Source organism: Mauremys mutica, chromosome 1 (assembly GCF_020497125.1).
Source record: "Mauremys mutica isolate MM-2020 ecotype Southern chromosome 1, ASM2049712v1, whole genome shotgun sequence".
In the NCBI taxonomy this organism is placed as follows: Eukaryota; Metazoa; Chordata; order Testudines; family Geoemydidae; genus Mauremys; species Mauremys mutica.
This window is the reverse complement of record NC_059072.1, coordinates 49,090,234-49,108,384: the sequence shown is the minus strand read 5'-3', so window position 1 is coordinate 49,108,384 and position 18,151 is coordinate 49,090,234. Positions and strand designations below refer to the sequence as shown.

The 18,151-nt window shown below is 43.2% G+C and overlaps 1 long non-coding RNA gene across 1 annotated transcript; it reads left to right on the top strand.

Moving 5' to 3' along the window:
* The first annotated feature begins 4,052 nt into the window (after positions 1–4,052).
* LOC123376088 lies at positions 4,053–13,476 on the top strand. Its single transcript, XR_006581681.1, has 3 exons — positions 4,053–4,153; positions 5,175–5,273; positions 13,340–13,476. It is a non-coding gene; the product is annotated as an uncharacterized LOC123376088 (long non-coding RNA).
* The last annotated feature ends 4,675 nt before the right edge of the window (positions 13,477–18,151 follow it).

Genomic DNA, 18,151 nt, shown 5'->3' with positions numbered 1-18,151 from the left:
GCTGTGAAAGTTATTGTTTGGGAAAGTGCTTGCAGGGGAAAGGGGACAGCAAAGAGACCTTAAGGGGTTGCCCCAGTCTGAGAAGAGACTGTGACGATGCGGTTCTGGCGAGACCCAACTGAGAGTGCCAATTCAGGACCAATTGCTTAAACAGGGCAGTTACAGCCCAAGGCTGGGGGTTTTCCACCTCTAAGGCAAACCAAACCAGCCAGACAAAGAGGACTTTGGTTTCACCCCACTGGCTATCCACAAGTCACACAAGCAATTTCCTTAGACATTCCAGTCTCCCAGTATCACCACCAGTGCCACTCGTCCTGGGGATGGCTGGTTATAAAAACCAACACCCCAATAAAAGAAAATGGTTCTCTCGATCCCAAAGAATCAAGCCCCAGACCCAGGTCAATATACAAATTAGATCTTACCCTCAAATCACGCTGTTGCCAATTCTTTAGAATCTAAAATCTAAAGGTTTATTTATAAAAGGAAAAAGATATAGAGAGCTAGAATTGGTTAAATGGAATCAATTACATACAGTAATGGCAAAGTTCTTAGTTCAGGCTTGTAGCGGTAATGGAGTAAACTGCAGGTTCAAATTAAGTCTCTAGAGTACTTCCCCCGCTGGGATGGGTCATTCAGTCCAAGGTATCTTATTGTCTAACCAGAATCCAGAGTTACTCTCTTCTTGGTAAATCAGCTCCCACCTTCTGGAGGCTTATGCATCTTGGAATAATCCAAAGTTAGAATTGCTCTGCCTCTTGTTCCCTGAGCTGGACTGTTTTACTGGGCCAACAGAGTGCTGTCCCCAGCTTCAAGATCTTCAAGTGCATCCACTCAAGCAAGTGTTTAGAACTCTAATTCAGTAAAGTGTACACTCAGGGGTGGGGTAATGGTGTCAGTGTAAATGCAAACTGGTTAAGTTTCATTTACTACTGTAAACTGCATTTGTTAATTGATTTAGTGATGTGTCCACTACTGATTTATATTGGTTATGACATTTTTCAATTAATCTCCAGCTATTATATCATGTTTTTTTTAAGTTGTTAAGTGAAGGTGTGTTAACTCTAAGTGTCTAGTGATTGTACATTGAATTAGACCGATTGCATAAATTAGCTCAGGTTTATTCCTGGAGGCCCCCCAAGGGAGTGTGCATAGGGCCAGCCAGGTGGAGGCACTGCCAAGATTAATTTCCTTTATATGCAAAAGGACTGTAGCAGAGGGGTGGGTAGAGTATTCCCACCTATTCAGCCTCACAACTGGGATACTCAGGATCTCCTTTACTGTCGACATCGTCAGGCCTGGGCACCTAGGGGAGTGTTGCCTGCTTCTGAGTGACCCAAGGAAAGTGTGTGGGGTGGGGATTATATGTACTTATTCACACCTGTGCATAAAATGCTAGCATTCTGATTTGCTGGTAATTTCCACTCACTTTGTACATGTGTAAATAACTACACAAGGTGCAAGGCAGTGGACAATCAGATCCAAAATATATTGGAAAACAACCATCCATGTTTTATTTTGTTGAAAAATCAAGACATGAACCTATCACTACCTTAACTGCTTGTTTGTATATTATTTCCCTTTCACTTATCCACTGTCTGCTTTTAGTTAGTAAATACTGAGGGACAAGGATTGTGTCTTCAAATATTATGTGCAGCACCTGGCACTTTTTGAACACTACTGTTGTATAAATAATAGTTTAAATCCCACCTAACAAGGTTGGCAAGTTGTAAACCTTGGCTTTTGGCATCCATTCTGTTTAAGATAAATCTTTTTGAACTAAATAGGACTGTCATCACACAATCCATTTCAGTGCTCTGCAAAGCCTGAATCCTTTTCTTTGCATCCATTGCTTGGTCTCCAGTATCAAACTTCTCCTTTCTTTACTTGCATTTTGACACCAAAGGAGTCTTTATGTTGCTTCCTTGTGAATTTATTTTCCCAAGGCCCTAGAGTGATTGGTAATCTTATCAAATCTATCTTCATGGGTATTTGCTCTCACATGAATTATAATCAACAGGGAACCTCAGTTTTATGCCGGCTATCCAGCACCTGCTTGTCACTGCATTGGTTTTCTTTCCCAGGAAGTAGCATACCCCAGCAGCCACAGACCAGTAATACTTTCCTCTTCCTTTTTACTGTTAGTGTGTTACAGTTTTCTTTCAACAGCTGACTGAGAATGCCCACAAAAAATCTGGAAGTAATTGCTAAATAATAGATATTGAACCAAGCAGCAGTACAGTACCTACCACATGTAGCACCACTTAAAGTGAATAACCATATGACTTCGCACTCCTGCAAAGAATGGTGCACTGATTCAGAAAAGAAAGGGAACCTTCTGCCAACTCAACCATATCTAGAACTGAACTAAAAACAAATGTTTTGCAGATTTGGTTGGTGTTCTTAGCAGAAAAAACTTGAAGGGAGGATCCTTGAGAGCTATTTTATTTTCTTTCCTTTCCTTTTATGCATACTCCTTTACATGGTCCTGTTTTCCCTTCTGTATATGGTAGCTGTGATACTGAATGTTTCCAGTCCCAGTCAGTCACCACAGGATGCAAACATTCAATGCAAACTTTTTCAGTTAATTTTCAGGCTGGGTAATCAGTCAGAAGTGGGTAATACTTAGGTGCAAATGGCTAGTGGGTATTAGGATGGCAATTAGTGTCTTCTAGCATCCCGAGTCAGGGACTCAGCCATTCCACTTGTGTAGTAGAGGTCATGGCTTTTTCATCCATTCTTTTTCTTTCCTTTAATTCCCTAAATCCCATAATCCAGCAATGTATTATGCAGCACAGACCAGGAAGGTAGGCTGTAGTAAATGCTGCTTTATGGATCAAGCAATAGGAAGTGCTATACTCTTCCCCCTGAGACTGACGGCTTTACATCAGTCAGCATACTGACAATGACAGCCTTGAATCTGCTTCTGAAGTTAGCGGTAGCATAACTGTGTGGCAAATCATTATCCAACGTTCATTTTTTTAAAGAACATACGTAATTTGAACACTGAAGCACAATATGGCCATTTTGTCTGACTCTGAGAACCTTTCTCCTTGATCACCCCTTTATGTGTAATAGCGAAGAGACAGGATGTATTTTGTACTTTTTGAGTCAAGTGAATAATCTCACCTGCTATAAATAGTGCATGTGAATTTTTGTGACACAAGACCAAGATTTGCACATAAATATAAATGGAATATGAGAAATATCAGTCTAACTTTATCTGCAAAACAAAGTTACATCAATTGCACTCAGTATCATGTAAAACCAAAATCAGCAGACAAACATATTTAGGGATATGGTATGAATTACGATGCAACCATTTTGTAAGCCTTCAGTCTGCTTTTAACATGTTTTGGACATTGTGCAAGGAGATCGAGAAATACTATGTTCTCTATTCTATCTGGAGTTTTCATACAATTCATTTAGCAGCTAATCCTGCAGTGAGCTCTGCATGCGCAAACCTGTGTTCTTGCATGCATCTCATTGCAGAATCATATCTTATAGAGGTAAGGAGGACCAACAGCACAAGGGGCTGTGTTTACCTTCAGTATATCAGTCTGGGATAAAATCCTGTTTCCAGTTACATCAATGGTAAAGTTCCTATTGATTGCAGTGGGGCTAGGATTTCATCCCTGCTTTTGGGGTTCTGTTTTTGTGACTATATTATGGCAATTGGTCACAGCACTTAGTAGGGACAAATCTGCTCCAATCTCCCTGGTATGCAAGGGGAGTTTGCAAGCTGCATCATCTTTTAGGATTGTGTTCAGCTAGCTCCACAGTTTAGGGTATACCTATTGGTAGTCAGTTAGTGCCATACATGAATAGGGCCCTGGGTATGATCTCTCCTGGTCCTTGTTTGTGGTTCACAGACAAGAAAGACTCCTGGGCTCTCTACCCCCACCATCTATGCCAGGACCAGAGACAGCCTGGCGTTTTCTATTTTAATCATTTTGATTTTAAACCATGTCTGTGTCTCTTGTAACCTTATTTCCCCATATTTTTCTATTTTTCTCTTCAGATTACACTGCTGTGCTCCTGAACATCTCTAGTTTTGTGTGATTCTTTAGGTATCATCCTCTTTTCATAAGCAGAGATGCATGCTTAGATGTGAAGAATGAGAGAGTGATCCAAAGAACATCCACACATGAAAAATGTTAAGTGTAACTTTTTTCATTCTTTCATTCAATTCGTTTTTCAAATGTAATTAGCATGTCTGTGGCTGATGGCTCATCTCAAAATCTACACGTCCATAGGACAGCATGATGTTCCCAATAATGTTACAAATTATTTCAGTTGGATGTTTTCCTTCAACTTTTTCAATGCATTATTTCAGTATCATAATTTCCAGTTGACAGTATCCTTTTAAAAAATAATGACCCAGATTAATCCCTCTGCTGGCACAGGTGCTGGTGCGAGGTGAAAGGGAGAGGTAGTTTGCTTCTCCTCTATTCAGAGGCTGTGGGAACCAATGTGGACCCCACTGCTGGCCAATAAAAGTGTAACTTTTATTCATTTTTTTCATTCAATTCATTCTTCAAGTGTAAAGTGATTATGGCGCAATTGTTTAGAGCAGCGGTTATCAAACTGTGGGTTGCGACCCCATTTAATCGGGTCACCAGGGCTGGCGTTAGATTTGCTGGGGTCTGGGGCAGAAGCCAAAGCCTTAGCCCCACCACCCGGGGCTGAAGTTGAAGCCCAAGCCCCACTGCCCAGGGTCTAAGCCAAATCCCAAGGGCTTCAGCTCTGGGCAGCAGGTCTCAGGTTACAGGCTCCTCGCCTTGGGCTGAAGCCTTGGTCTTTGGTCCCTCCATTTGGGACGGCAGGGCTTGGGTGGGCTGAGGCTTCGATCCCCCTTCCTGGGATCGTATAGTAATTTTTGTAGTCAGAAGGAGGAACCACTGATTTAGAGCACCCAGATGTCAATCTTCTTGGGATTTGCTTGCAGTAGATTAGTGGGCTAAAATCTGATTATCATAAAGATAACCTATCTCTCCATGAGCTGCCAAGCACTCCACAAGGATGGTGCAGCTACCTGCACATGGGGTTGAATGGAATCTCAGGAGTAGAAGGCAGAGTGTTTGTAGTGATGAAACTCCAGCTGGGAATTTTTCAGATCAAAGTGCGAGACCTACTTAGTTGCTAAAGCCTTTACCTGAAAATGGCTTCTTTCTCAGGCCCAGATCATGACTGAAAAGTTCAGGGAAAAACAAAGGAATAAGAAGACAAGAAAAAAAGTGATGCATTGAGAGGTGAAGCATTTTGTACATCAGAAGGTACTACTTTTATATTTTTGTTCTGCCATGCCATGGTGATAAGTAGTTTAGAAATACAATGATGGAGAGAGATTCTTCCTAACCTCCCTCTTCCCAAGCATAAGGGAAGGTGCCTCCAGGAAACAGTTCCCTATACTCCTGAAAACACCCTTGAAGAACTATGTCTCAGTGACCCTAACTCTGACTTAGGCCTTGTCTACGCTACGCGTGAAAGTCAATCTAAGCTATGCAATGTGAATTACGTTACTAGCATAACTCAAGTCAACATAGCTTAAATCTACTTATCGTGAGGTAGGCACTACACAAGGTTGACAGGAGACACTCTCCCATCGACTCCTCTTACTCTTCTCATTGCAGTGGAGTACAGGAGTTGATGGGAGAGTGATCTGCCGTCGAATAAGTGGGTCTTCACTAGACCTGCTAAATTGACCGCTGATGCATCTATCGCCACCCCCAGTAGACAAGCCCTAAAGAGGAAATGTCTCTCTTTGCAGTTGTCTGTACTTTGCTCCATGCCTCAGCCAGAAGGGATCACTTCTTTTGAAATAAATGGTAGCTCTGCCTGCCTACGGATTGCACGGTTTTGCATTCCAAGGACTTTGAACATTTGTTGTTTTAACTGTCTTTATGACAAAAAAACCCCAAAGATCTGATTTAAAGGTAAAGTATCAGAAAGTTTCAGGTGTATATTCTAATATTTGTAAGACTGTTGGTTAACAGAGAAAAGTTAGGCCTTACCTCTTTGTTTTCTCACATTAATGCCTTTTATACATAGGAAAAATTAATATGTATTGGTCCCTTTATACATTAGCGTAAAGCCAACAGATTTGTTCAGAGTTTTTCATTTTATATATAGTGATACTGAATGAATAGAATGATAGCAATTTGTTAAGGAATGCTTTCCTTGACCTTCTGCAAAGTAGTATAAATGACTTCCCTGCCTTATTTTACAGAATAGAAATAATAGCAAATTGTTTTGTTATTTATATTGATGTGTTATTTATAGCTTATTTCCATTTACCTCCATGTGAGTATGAGAACAAGAAAATAAGGAAAGGCTACTGTGCCTTCAAGTTTTGACCCTTTTAATGCACCCAGGAGAACATCTGATTGTTTCTTGATGAATCCCAAGGCTCATTTGTGGAAAAAACTTATTGTTTTGTAAAGGAGACCATCCACATTTTATTCAAACTCCTTGTAACTGAATTATAGATGCATGTAATAAACTGGAGACAATCACTAATTCTTAATCAAACAGGGTGCATTTCCCTACATGCAAGCTATGATGAGTCCTTGAGAAATAGATGGTACACGTTCATTTGTTGTAATGTACCCAGAGCAATTATTTCACCTGCTCTCTGTACTTGTAAATTGCCAGCTCCAACGGAGAATGAGAGAGAGACTGAACAACACATGATATATGTGAGTTATGAGGCTTAATGCAATATTGGAAAGCACGCAGATCCTATAGGAGTGAGAGTAGTATTAGAACCTATATACGAGAGCCTAGAATTAAAGTCCATTGTATGCCTGCCATTTATCTTGCTGCTTCTTGCCATGACTTGGTGAAACACCTTTTCAACATGCTTTTGGTCTAAAATGAACAAAATGTACTGTACAGTACTTCTCTGATGCCTCAATGCTATAATTCTGTTTTGGTGAAATGTTTGGGACATCTAGATGCCTTTGCTACTGTTGCATTTCTTCTGTGTGTGTGTATGTGTCTTGTCAAGGTGTCCAACTCATTATCCTTAAGGGGCTTTGCACTTTCTGTAGTTATGTAAGACCTAATCCTGTTCCACTGAAGTCAATGAAAGATTTACCATTAACTTCAATGGGAGCAAACTTTGCATAAGTGTAAATGACTGCACAAGATGAAAAATAGTGTAGACTGTGAGGCCCAAGGTGTTCTTACATGCCACTGAAGGTGTCTTTAGTCACCTAAAGCTGAGCCTCTGCCTTTTAGTTTTTGCTGATTTTTTTTGAGGTTATGTAAGAGTTGTAATTGGTTTATATTTTATTTAGTCTGCAAAAAGTATTACATTCAAGCATCTCTTTAGTGCTTCTTGTAATGCATTTTGATTACTTTTGGTAACTCAAAGTAATATTTAATAACTGTTAGTTTTCTTTTAGAGAGTTCTTACCAACGAAACAAGACTTCTTACAGCTACATGGATAATTAACTTGAAGCTTCTCTGTCTCTTGGGGGACATCAGCTATGTAAATAAGGAACTGAAATCTTAACAAGACATGCTAGGGAATTAAACAAGTTTCATTACACTAAAATACTTGTATTAAAATCCTAAATGTTTTAATATATTGTTATAAATGAACACCTTTTTACAGAGCAAAAATGTGTTTTTTGTTTTGCTCTGTAAGAGCTAAAAAATATGTAAGTTTTAATTTTTGGAAAGATGGAGGTGAAATTCCGAACTATTATCTAAAAAGTAAGCTACCCTTTGGGAAACATTATAGATTACAATGTGTTCTGTTTTCTTCTGTAAGAATTCTTAAGATATAAGCTTATACTAAAGCTAAATGAATCTGCATTGATCTTCATGGCAGAGGATGTGAGGGAGATTCCCAAACCTGAGCCATTCTTTTTAGGTGACGAATCTGAGGAACCGTCCGAGATTTAGGTGTAATTAGAGGAGGTTTTGGAACAAATTGATAAACTAAACAGTAAAAGTCACCAGGACCAGATGGCAGTCACCCAAGAGTTCTGAAGGAACTCAAATGTGAAATTGCAGAACGACTAACTGTGATATGTAATCTGTCATTTAAATCTGCTTCTGTACCAGATGATTGGAGGATAGCTAATGTGATGCCAATTTTTTAAAAAGGCTCCAGAGGTGATCCTGGAAACTACAGGCCGGTAAGCCTAACTTCAGTACTGGGCAAGCTAGTTGAAACTATAGTAAAGAACAGAGTTATCAGAATGTGATTTGTTGGGGAAGAGTCAATGTGTTTTTTGTAAAGGGAAATCATGCCTCACCAATCTACTAGAATTCTCTGAGGGGGTCAACCAGCATGTGGACAAGGGTGATCCAGTGTACTTAGATTTTCAGAAAGCCTTTGACAAGTTCCCTAACCACAGGCTCTTAAGCGAAGTAAGCTGTCATGGGATAAGAGGGAAGGTCCTCTCATGGGTGTAGTGGGGTAGTTACCCCACTCCTGGGGAAAAGGGGTAGGATGACTGAAGCAGCAGCCACAGCTGTGGCCACACCCAATCAGGCCACAGCTGGCCCTGATATAAGGGCTAAGGGAGGAGGTAGGTCAGTCTCACTCCAGCCTTGGAGTGGGAAGGACCTAGTTGCCTAGGAGCACAGGTATGTCAAGCAGAGCAGTGCTGGGGAAAGGCAGGCAGAGCTGGGGAGTTTGGGCCAGGCGAATCCCCAGGCTGAGGCCTTGCTGAAGGCCAAAGGAGGTACTGGGGCTGCAGGGAGACAGTGCGGCCTAGAAAGGCAGCAGGTACAACCCCCATGCCAGTGATGAGTGACCATTACAGACTGTAATCTGCCCCAGAGAATGGGGGCTAGATGATGACTGGCAGTAGCCACTGAGGCAAGGTGGGCATAGAGGGTTGGGGGGGTTCCCCTGGGAGGGGAGACCCAGAGTGTGGGGGTAGTGCTGGGAGCAGAACCCCAAGGCAAAAGGCACTGAGGTCCTGGAGGAACATGGGGCCTGAGGCAGGCAAGACACTGGCAGCAGGGGGCGCTCTGAGGCTGGAATGGAGCTAATTCCCTTACGACCAGCAGGAGGTGCGGCGGCAGTGAGTGCTTGACTTGCTACAATGGGAAACAAAGGGTAGGACTAAATGGTCAGTTTTCAGAAAGAAGAAAGGTACATGTGGCTCTTCAGAAGTTAATATGTGTCTTCTTGTATAGGCACTGACTCCGGGGCTGGAGCTACAGGTGCCAACTTTCCAATGTGCCGGGTGGTGCTCACTGCTTAACTCCTGGCTCTGCCACAGGACCTGGCCCCTCCCCTGAGCCTGAAGTGCCCTCGCTTCTCCCCCTTCCCACCCAGAGCCTCCTGCACGCCATGAAACAGCTGATTGGGAGGAGCGGGGAGGCTCTGATTTGGGGGGATCAATTGGGGCTGCCAATGGATTGGAGGCTCTGGAAGTGGGGTGGGGGAGCTGATGGAAGGCTGCTGACGTATTACTGTGACTCTTTGGCAATGTATGCTGGTAAATTCTGGCTCCTTCTCAGGCTCAGGTTGGCCACCCCTGCTATACTGAGAGTTTGCATTGGAGACCTCTGTAATTGTGTAACTCACCAAACAGAAAAGAAGCATTAGTTAACATAAGTGCTGGTCCTGCACACAAGAAGGCCCATCGAAACCAAAGGAGCCATTGTGAAACATCCAAGGACAAAGACTTAGTTGATTGCTCCTCACTACACCCATGAAGAGGAGACAGGTGCTGACACTTGTACCATCAGTTTGAACTCTGGGGGAAGGGAATAAATATCTCTGATTGGAAGGAACTACATTGCTATGCTGCTTGGAATTTGGAGAGGACAGTATTTCTCAGAATAAGCAAGGGACCCCTGAGCTGCTTAGCTAGGATAAGCCTTAAAGGATATCTAGAGCTTGCATATTACAGCAGCTTCTATAACCTTTTGAAACCTAAGGCAGTAACTCTTTTGAATGTGTATGTTTACTTGCTTTAACCTTGTAAATAACTCTCATTTCTTTTTCTTAGTTAATAAACCTTTAGTTAGTTTATTATAAGATTGGCTACAAGCATTTTCTTTGGTAAGAGATTTAAGGTACAACTGACCTGGGGTAAGTGACTGGTCCTTTGAGACTGTGAGTAACCTAAATATTGTTGTGATTTTTGGTGTAAAGTGGCCATCTATCAGAAAGAAAAGCTTGCTTGGGTGGAAATATAGACCAGAGCATTCAAGGGGACTATCTGTGACTCCATGTTAAGGATGTTATAGTGCAGGGGTCAGCAACCTTTCAGAAGTGCTGTGCCAAGTGTTCATTTATTCACTCTAATTTAAGGTTTTGCATGCCAATAATACATTTTAACATTTTTAGAAGGTCTCTTTCTGTAAATCAGTACTAGATATGGGGGGAGAGATAGCTCAGTGGTTTGAGTATTGGCCTGCTAAACCCAGGGTTGAGAGTTCAATCCTTGAGAGGGCCATTTAAGAAACTGGGGTAAAAATCTGTCTGGGGAGTGGTCCTGCTTTGAGCAGGGGGTTGGACTAGATGATCTCCTGAGGTCCCCTCCAACCTTGATATTCTATATAACTAAACTAGTGTTGTATGTAAAGTAAATAAGGTTTTTAAAATGTTTAAGAAGCTTCATTTAAAATTAAATTAAAATGCAGAGCCCTCCAGACCGGTGGCCAGGACCACTGAAGTGCCAATGAAAATCAGCTTGCGCGCCATCTTCGGCACACATGTCATCAGTTGCCTACCCCTGTTATAGTGCTTGAGGAGTTCACTTGGTTGGTGACCTCTAAGTATAGAAGTCACAACCAGTTTGGGTTTTGTGCCAAGATTGGCAATCATGGTCATGAGCCACTCTAGACAGCTTGATGCAAGTATGTAATCTAAGTACATGAATAGCACTATTCACTTCAGTGGGGCTACTCATGTACTTAAACTTATCCATTTCCTCAAGTGTTTTGCTGGATCAGGGCCTAAAGAAGGAAGGATATAACATGCTCTAGTAGCTAGCTTTGCTCCCCCGTGCACCAAATCTGCTGATTCGTCTTCACTAGTTAAGTCACCAGGGGAGTGCACAATGCAGTGGCAGTTAAAATTCACAGGGGTTTGCATGAAGCTGTTGTTTTGTTTTGCTTCACCTGAATTTGCACCTCAAAACAACCCAAAAATTCAAAGTGAAATTCAGTCAGTTTTCACTGGGTTTCACACTGAAAACTTGTGTATCACAATGCTACAATTCAGTCTAGGTTCACTCCAACCACAAATCCCTGGAAAGGATGTGAATCATTTGACAAACATGGACTACATTTAAAGATTTAACAAAGCCCTTTACCAGTTTTGCCTTGTTTCTGGTTTCATTCCAAATACCTCACATAGCTTTTCTTAGAACCCTGAATGGATTGAGGAGAGTATAAGTTGTCCTTCAATACTTTTATATTAAAGTAGCACGATTCTCCCATCTGTTGTGTGTGCAACTCCCACTAAAGTCAATGGGAAGAAGGAATGCTTAGCTGATGAGGCCTTGAGGCCCTTCTGTTTGGAGAAACATATTGAAGATTGTTGCATTGTTTGTTAATAAATGGATATTGTCATCCTGAAAATGAAATGCCTATTTATGGCTGACTCCCCATAACTTTTCATCTATGCACTTTTTAGAAGCATAAAGTGAGGTTAAGGTAATTGCTTGCAGTAGGGTTGGGAATTCATGAACTGGAAAAACGTGACTGTGGCTCATAAATTGCTTTCTGTGTTACTAATTTCAAGACATTCTCCCAGTAAAAGGTGAATAAATTCATTTACATGATTTGCGAATTGTGCCATTGGAGCTCAAGAGTAAAGAATTGTATATTGTGTATTAACGCCAATGCTAAAAATAGATTGTAATATAATTGAAATGCAAGAAGGAACATTTATGTTCTGCACCTTTCAGTTAAAGCTGTACTCACTAAATTAACAAAAAAAAAAAAACCCACCCACCTTAACAAATAGATTAGGGAAATTGTGATAAGCCCAAACATTTATGGTTTGTTCTCCAATGCATTTTGCTTGTAAAAGTGGAAGAAAAAAAAGATAGCTCTCTCTTATTTTTTCTATCTTCTGTATTTTGGTGACTTGCTTATGTTTTGTAAAATACATTCCCAATATTCATTGTTCAATCAAACAGAATGTTCTAACACAATATGACTTTTAACTGTGGATATTTTCTGTAAGTATGGTTTCAGAGCTTGTTTTTTTGTGAGAACACACTATCTTTGATTTAATTTTTTCCGACACTGTGCCCACTGCACAGTAGAAAAAAAAGTGTAATTGTAGTTTTGTCCTTTACAGCACAGGACAAATAAATGTCAAAATCAAATGGTAGTGTCCCCCAAGGGAAAATATACTTCAGTTATGAAATATTCTTACTCAGTTCCCATTGCTATTCCTATGAACACCTAGGTGAAGCTGCCTCAGGACCTAATCAGATGCTACTCATTTGCATATAATAAAAATTGTGCAATGAGGTTTTAGAGCAACTATGAGGAATAGTGCATAATGTCTCTTTAAAATCATCTGGTGTAAAACTAGTGCTGCTTTGGCTCTGGATAAATGGTTGCCAGCTCTTGAACAGAATAGTTTGACAAGACCTGGTATGAAATGAACATCTGTTTTTATTGTTGGCATTTTAATTGTCAGTTTAATTCTGTGTTTAATAAACATGCTTTAAAGTGGCACAGTGCTATTTCCTGTTCTGTTTCTTGGAAATGCTGTGATATTGATAAAGTGTCAGACTCTTACTTGGGAATGACGATAACAATCAACTTTACAAAGGAATCATTAAGGAAGCTTTAAGAGGAGACTGATGCAGGGAAAAGGCCATTCTTGGGCTTTATTAACCATCTTAATTGCATTGTTACTCAGAGCAAGTGAAAACTAATCACCCTTGGTTCATAAATGTGTTTTGCACCTTTGTGGAAACAGTGGATTTAAAGTTTGGGATTTTTTTTCCCTTTAAACCCAGAGATCTATTGAAGAACCTGCTAAGGATTCAGAATGAGAGAAAACTCATTGCCCTTCATTAGGACAATTAATTTGCTGTCCTCAGCAAGTTATATCTGCTTCCAAAACATTTTAGCTTTAGCTTTCTGATGCGTGCAAGGCCAGATGCCACATATGGTCTCCAACCATATCACTCCAAACTTCAAATCCTTTCACTGGATTCCTATCTATTGCCACATCAAATTCCATCTCTCCACCCTCCCTTTCAGGCTGATGCAGAATCTTGTCCTTGTCTACATGTGCTGCTCAGGTATCAATGTTGCACTCAGATGATGCCATGGTGGCATGTACACAGTATCCAGCCATCCCCTGATGACTGCTCTCATTTCCTTCTCTTCCAGATCATGTGTGGTATACTCTTCTTCTTCACATGATCCATTGTCTACAGCCAAGCACTGAGGTACAACCGCATCTGCTCCCTCAGACAGAGACCAACACCTACAAAATCTTCACCAAGAATTCTCAAAACTACGATACCCACACGAGGAAATAAGGAAACAGATCAACAGAGCCAGACGTGTACCCAGAAGCCTCCTACTGCAAGACAAGCCCAGGAAAGAAACTAACAGAACTCCACTGGCCATCACATATAGTCCCCAGCTAAAACCCCTCCAACGCATCATCAGGGATCTACAACCCATCCTGGACAATGATCCCTCACTTTCACAGACCTTAGGTGGCAGACCAGTCCTCGCCCACAGACAACCCTCCAACCTGAAGCATATTCTCACCAGTAACTACACACCGCACCATAGTAACTCTAACTCAATAACCAATCCATGCAACAAACCTCAATGCCAACTCTGCCCACATATCTACACCAGCGACATCATCACAGGACCTAACCAGATCAGCCACACCATCACTGGTTCATTCACCTGCACATCCACCAATGTAATATATGCCATTATATGCCAGCAATGCCCCTCTGCTATGTACATCGGCCAAACTGGACAGTCCCTACATAAAAGGATAAATGGACACAAATCAGATATTAGGAATGGCAATATACAAAAACCTGTAGGAGAACACTTCAGTCCCCCTGGACACACACTAGCAGATTTAAAGGTAGCCATCCTGCAGCAAAAAAACTTCAGGACCAGACTTCAAAGAGAAACTGCTGAGCTTCAGTTCATCTGCAAATTAGACACCATCAGCTCAGGATTAAACAAAGACTGTGAATGGCTAGCCAACTACAAAAGCAGTTTCTTCTCCCTTGGTGTTCACACCTCAACTGCTAGAAGAGGGCCTCATCCTCCCTGATTGAACTAACCTCGTTATCTCCAGCCTGATTCTTGCTTGCATGTATATACCTGCCTCTGGAAATTTCCACTACATGCATCCGACAAAGTGGGTATTCACCCACGAAAGCTCATGCTCCAATACGTCCGTTAGTCTATAAGGAGCCACAGGACTTTCCTGCTTTTACAGATCCAGACTAACATGGCTACCCCTCTGATATTCTTCTTCTCTTGTGGATGTTAACCTTTTTCCAGGCTTAGCCTCATGACCCTATACTAGGTACAGCCTCAGGCCTGGTCTACACTACGCGTTTATACTGAATTTAGCAGCGTTAAACCGATTTTACGCTGCACCCGTCCACACAACGAAGCCCTTTATATCGATATAAAGGGCTCTTAAAACTGATATCTGTAGTCCTCCCCGACGGTATTGCCATGTCGGATTAGGGGTTACTGTGGCTGCAATTCGACGGTATTGGCCTCCGGGAGCTATCCCACAGTGCACCATTGTGACCGCTCTGGAAAGCCATCTGAACTCAGATGCACTGGCCAGGTAGACAGGAAAAGCCCTGCAAACTTTTGAATTTAATTTCCTGTTTGGCCAGCATGGAGAGCTCACCAGCACAGGTGACCACGCAGAGCTCATCAGCACAGGTAACAATGCAGTCTCCTGAGAATCGAAAAAGAGCTCCAGCATGGACTGCATGGGACATACTGGATCTGATCGCTGTATGGGGAGAGGATTCCATGCTAATAGAACTCTGTTCCAAAAGACAAAATGAAAAAACATTTGAAAAAATGTCCAAGGCCATGATGCAGAGAGGCCACACCAGGGACTCAGTACAGTGCCGTGTGAAAGTTAAGGAGCTCAGACAAGCCTACCAGAAAACCAAAGAAGCAAACGGAAAGTCCGGGGCAGGGCCAAAAACATGCCGCTTCTATGCTGAGCTGCATGCAATTCTAGGGGGGTCCGCCACCACTACCCCACCCCTGTCCGTGGATTCTGAGGTGCGGGTGGTAATCGCAGCCATGGCTGAGGATTCTGCGGACGGGGAAGATGAAGAGGAAGAGGAGGACAAGTTTGTAGAGAGCACACAGCACTCCATTCTCCCCAACAGCCAGGAGCTTTTTCTCACCCTGACAGAATTACCCTCCCAAGCAACTATCCCAGACAATGAAGCCATGGAAGGGACCTCTGGTGAGTGTACCTTGTAAATATAAGACATGGTTTAAAAGCAAGCATTTTTTAATGATTAATTTGCCCTGAGGACTTGGGATGCATTCGCAGCCAGTACAGTTACTGGAAAAGTCTGTTAACATGTCTGGGGATGGAGCAGAAATCCTCCAGGAACATCTCCATGAAGCTCTGCTGGAGGTACTCCAAAAGCCTTTGCAGAAGGTTTCTGGGCTTTATTCCGTCCTCCATGGTAGGACACTTGACCACGCCATGCATGTAGCAAGTAATCAGGTATCATTGCATGACAAAGCCTAGCTGCGTATGGTCCCAGTGATTGCTGGCATTCAAGCAACATCCGTTCTTTATCTCGCTGGGTTATACTCAGGAGAGTGATATCGTTCATGGTAACCTGGTTGAAATTCAGGAATTTAAGTAAGGGGACAGAGATGGCCATTCCTACTGGGCTGTTTGCCTGTGGCTTAAAAGAAATCCTTCCCTGCAGTAGCCAAGCGGGGGGAGAGGGGGGGTGTGATTGGCGCTGAGCTTTTCCGCGTTTGGCTAGCAGGGATCTTTCCTGCTACCAGCCACGCGGTTGCGGGGGGGAAAGAGGGGTGTTTAGCAGTGATCTTCCATGATGCCAGCCACGGGGTGGTTTCTGCTGCTGCACGTTAACAGGAAAGAAGCAGCACTCAACGGTAACACCAAAGCTGCAGGCACTCAATATTAAGATGCTAAATGCGACCTTGTAGTGAAGACGCATGTGCTATGTAAGGTGAATAGTGTTGTTCACCGTGAAAGAGTATGACCACTGTTCTCTAAAATTATCTTTTTAAATACTTCTCTCCCTTTTTTCCCTCCCTCACGCAGGTGCAAATTTTTCAAGCCTCCCTACTCCGTCCCGAAGGCTATCTCAGATAAGGCGGCGGAAAAAAAAGACGCGAGAAGAAATGTTTTCGGAAATCATGGAAGTGACCCGCAATGATAGAGCTCATCTGAATGAGTGGAAGGACGTGGTATCAAAGTACAGGAAAGATGCCAGTGACTGTGAGGACAGGAGGGACGAACGTGAGGACAGGAGGGACGCTCGAGATGAGAGGAGAGGAGAGATGCTCGAGATGTGAGGTGGTGGCAGGAAGATCAGCGGTGGTGGGATGCAACTCTGAGGCTGCTGCGTGATCAAACTGACATGCTCCGGCATATGGTGGAGCTTCAGGAATGGCAGCAGGATCACAGAGTGCCGCTGCAGCCCCTGTATAACCACCCTCCCCCCTCACCATGTTCCTTAGCCTCCTCACCCACCAGACGAGTAAGAACTCGTGGGGGTAGGCTCCGTGCACCCGCCCACTCCACCCCAGTGGACAGCCCAACCAAAAGGCTCTCATTATTATGAAAATTTTTTAGTGGCCTTTTCCTTCCCTACTATTCTCCTCCCAAACTCCACCCGGGCTACCTTGTCAGTTCTCTCCCTCTTTTTATAATTAAGTAATAAAGAATACATGATTTTTAAACGAGAGTGACTTTATTTCCATAGAAAGCAAGCTGTGATCGAAGGGGGTGGGTGGCTTACAGGGAATGAGTCAATCAAGGGGTGGGGAGTCATCAAGGAGAAACAAACACAACAGTCACACTGTACCCTGGACAGTGATTAAACTGGTTTTCAAAGTTTCTCTAATGCGCACCGCTTCCTGGTGTGCTCTTCTAATCACCCTGGTGTCTGGCTGTGCGCAATCAGTGGCCAGGTGATTTGCCTAAGCCTCCCACCCCGCCATAAATGTCTCCCCCTTACTCTCATAGAGATTGTGGAGCACACAGCAAGCAGCAATAACAATGGGGACATTGGTTTGGCTGAGGTCTGAGCGAGTCAGTAATGTGCGCCAGCGCGCCTTTAAACGGCCAAATGCACATTCTACCACCATTCTGCACTTGCTCAGCCTGTAGTTGAACAGGTCCTGACTACTGTCCAGGCTGCCTGTGTATGGCTTCATGAGCCATGGCATCAAGGGGTAGGCTGGGTCCCCCAGGATAACGACAGGCATTTCAACATCCCCAACTGTTATTTTCTGGTCTGGGAAGTAATTCCCTTGCTGCAGCCATTTAAACAGAGTAGTGTTCCTGAAGATGCGAGTGTCATGAACCCTTCCCGGCCATCCCATGTGGATGTTGGTGAAACGTCCCTTGTGATCCACCAGTGCTTGCAGCACGATGGAAAAGTACCCCTTGTGGTTTATGTACTGGGTGCCCTGGTGCTCCGGTGCCAAGATAGGGATATGGGTTCCATCTATCGCCCCACCACAGTTAGGGAATCCCATTGCAGCAAAGCCATCCACTATGACCTGGACATTTCCCAGAGTCACAACCTTTTGTAGCAGCAGCTTAGTGATTGCTTTGGCTACTTGCATCACAGCAGCCCCCACAGTAGATTTGCCCACTCCAAATTGATTCCCGACTGACCGGTAGCTGTTTGGCGTTGCAAGCTTCCACAGGGCTATCGCCATTCGCTTCTCAACTGTGAGGGCTGCTCTCATCTTTGTATTCTGGCGCTTCAGGGCAGGGGAAAGCAAGTCACAAAGTTCCATGAAAGTGCCCTTACGCATGCGCAAGTTTCGCAGCCACTGGGAATCGTCCCACACCTGCAACACTATGCGGTCCCACCAGTCTGTGCTTGTTTCCCGGGCCCAAAATCGGCGTTCAATGGCTAGAACCTGCCCCATTACCAGCAGGATCTCCAAAGCCCA